The sequence below is a fragment of the Solanum dulcamara genome, chromosome 11 (genome assembly GCF_947179165.1).
Source record: "Solanum dulcamara chromosome 11, daSolDulc1.2, whole genome shotgun sequence".
Classification (NCBI taxonomy): Eukaryota; Viridiplantae; Streptophyta; class Magnoliopsida; order Solanales; family Solanaceae; genus Solanum; species Solanum dulcamara.
The window spans coordinates 26,999,317-27,002,660 of record NC_077247.1 but is presented as its reverse complement, the minus strand read 5'-3'; the positions used below and the strand labels follow the sequence as shown (position 1 = coordinate 27,002,660).

The 3,344-nt window shown below is 39.4% G+C and overlaps 1 pseudogene; it reads right to left on the bottom strand.

Annotated features, from left to right (window-relative positions):
- Positions 1 to 1,278: 1,278 nt before the first annotated feature.
- LOC129875302 (5S ribosomal RNA) lies at positions 1,279 to 1,397 on the bottom strand (annotated as a pseudogene).
- Between the last annotated feature and the right edge of the window lie 1,947 nt (positions 1,398 to 3,344).

Here is a 3,344-nt window from a genome sequence, read left to right as displayed (position 1 = left end):
AGGATGAAATCTCATGAAGTAGAGAAGGGTATTGTGTATATGTACCTCCACTTTGGAAAATAGTGGGATCCCTCGAAGATAGGGAATAGAAATTGTAAAATAACTGAGGCATTGTGAAATTATCAAAGGAACAAGTGGTATCCATTGAGAAAAAAATATGATAAACAAAATGTGAGACACGTGTCATCAGAGTATAAGTGCCCCGAATGGAGAATCAAACACGATTATAAGCACTAGTGACATACTGATTGGGATGAATGAAATATGGCTTCGGCTAAACTACTACATTAGTTATATGACTCGAGTACCAGTACTTGGACTAGATTGGGTACTAGTTATTGAGAATTCTGAGCACCCGAGAAACCTAAAGTATAGATTAGTTAACAGAAGGTATAGACATGGTAAAGTATGTCAAATGTGTTGGAACAGAATCATATGTGTATGAACAGTTGAAAATAAATAGAGGATGACATGGGTACACCCTAAAGGGGGGAAGTGGACAAGAGAAATACAAGCGTGAGAGGAAATCAACTGACACTGTCACATGTTAACAGGACCGCTTAAATTTCAAGTAAGATCCTATACTGGCATGAGTTAGCAAGAGCTCAAGGCCAATAATAAATAGATAGAAGCCGCGGTATCTGAGACCATGCGAAGAATCATGGGTGCCTACAAAAAGGAGTAAATACGATAAGAGAGTAGGACTGAGCAAACTAAGGGACGCAAAAAGAGTAGTAGGGTCGTGTTTGAGTAAAGATTAAGATATGGCAATAGCGTCATTGGTCCCTAATATCGGGACATACAAGTAGCAAGGAGAATAGAGAATCTCCTACGGTAGGACATGAAGAGACAAGGAGTATGTAAAGGAAGAAAAGAAAGAAGTAGGACAAAATAGTGTTAGCACGAGCAAGTCCTAGTGTGAAGCCGATATGTAAAGCAAGACGGGCCAGGAGACAAAAAAATATGTTTACCTCATACCAGTCGTATAAGAGTAGTTGTAAAACCTACGAATAGTTATATACAGCATAAGACCATGCGGAGGATTACATGATGAAAATGAGTTATGATATTTTGGAGACGTTATAGAGTAATACAAAGAGAAGTTAAATCAAATAGCCAAAAAGGACATAGTCATGGTTGAATTAAAAATCTACCCCGACACCGGTTGTAAGAGAGAAGAAGAGAGGGCAAGGCAAAATATAAAGACTAGCAAGAAAATATTAAGGTAAATCTTGGGCTAAGATGAGTGCCTTCACACATTATTGCAAGGACGGCAATGGAATGTGACACGAGGACTTCCCGGGGGGTCACCCATCCTAGTACTACACTCACCCAAGCATGTTTAACTTCGGAATTTTGGTGGGATTCGGTGCATTAGTGTTTTTATGATCACACAAGATGGGAGAATCCAAACTAGCGGCGAAGAAACGACACAAGATTATGTACCTAGAGTGTTATAAGTTAAGATACGAGAATTGTAAAAGAGCTTAAGCAAAATAAGAAGAATTAGCCAATTACTAATAGATAGCGCACTTGTATGTCATAGTTCTTCAATATAATACCAGCTAGTGACAAGAAAAATATAGAACAGCTATGGGGGTCATTGTGTGGGGGAAATTTGACACCGCTTGGTAGCAGAACAAAACCCAAAAAGGTAAGGGTACCAGTTGATGTCATCTAATGGAGGAAAGAAGTAATACACTGGGTCAAAGATTCCACAATACAACCCTGGCTACAAGACTCACTTTGCACTCCCTGGACAGATAATTCCATATGAAATATTATCCGGAGATTAATAATATCAGCCCATGTTCCTTCAATCAAAGACTACTTGTCTAGTCGAGATTGTGTAAAATTATAGGTCAACAGAGTGGTGAGACTTTACGGAGTTCCCATAGCTATTGTCTTAAACGAAGGAGCTTGAGTTACAGTTAACTGCTACAGATCAGTCCAAGAAGAGATTGGGAAGACAGATAGGTCTTCGTACACCATTGTACCCTCAGACCGAAGGAAAGACTAAGCTTACTAGCTAAACGCTAGAAGAGGTGTTGCGAGCCTATACGGTTGACTCCAAAGGTAGCTTGGATAATTTCCTACTACCTATCAAGAGTATTTACTACATAAACTATCATTATAGTCTTCAGATGGCCCCGGAAGAAACTTGGTATGGCAAAAAGAGTAGGTCATCAATTAGTGGGTTGATGTTGGTAAAATGCGACTAATGGGCCCAAGTGTGGTTCAATAAGCCATCAAGAAGGTGAATCTTATTTAAGAGAGAGTGATAGTAGCTCAGAGTCGACAGAAGTCATACGTAGGTAATCGATGTCGACTTCTAGAGTTTCAAGTTAATGATTGGGCATTTCTGAAGGTACCCGACATAGAGAAAGTAATGAGATCCAGCAGGAAAGGGGACTTTAGTCCCAGATACATTGGCCGTATCAGATCCTCCATCGAATAGACAAGGTTGCCAACGACTTGCCAGCGAATCTGAAAGCAATACATCCAGTCTTCCATGTATCAATGCTTCATAAGTCTGTTGGTAATCCAACCGAGTATATCCCATAAAGGATATCCAGGTCATAGAGGAGTTATCCTACGAGAAGAAACCTATCGCCATCCTGGATCGGTGGAGTAGGAGATTGTGAACTAAGGATGTAGCTTCCATCAAGGTGTTGTGGTAGAAAAATATTTTGTGAAGAAATGACCTGGGAAAGCTGAAGAGGAAATGAAATACAGGTATCCGTACTACCCCTTACACTACAGGTAATCCCAACCTTTGGGACTCTGATAGTGATGGCTCGATGAAAGTATATGTTATTGCAATGGAGCAGAAAAACTCTCCATATAGTCTGTATAAGATCTTGAGGAAGGTTTTGGTTCACATTCGAGGACGAATATTCTAAAGGGGGAAGGATGTTACACCCCGTACTTTTGTACCTTGAAATGCGTTCTTAAGTCTCTTGAAAGACTCTTAAGTTTCATGGAAGGATCGTAAACCTCTTAAGTTTCTTAAGGTTTCCTAAAGTTTCTTAAAGCTTCTAAAAGCTTCTTAAGACTTCTTAAAAACTCTTAAGCTACTTAAGAGTTTCTATGTGAGCCGGATAATCTATAACGCTATCAAACAACTCTAAGGAAAGGAGAATGTGATACCCCATAGTAGAGAAGATTGGAAATAGAGTTATAAGAATCTGAAAGAAGTTAGAGACCGAATGATGAGTCATAGGACACGACTTATTTACGTAAGCTACCAACTTGGAAATCTTACATACTTAAGCTACTGGAGTACATACCAAGCTTACGTAGCAAGGATTACATAGGTTCGTAAAGTAACACGAGATTACGAA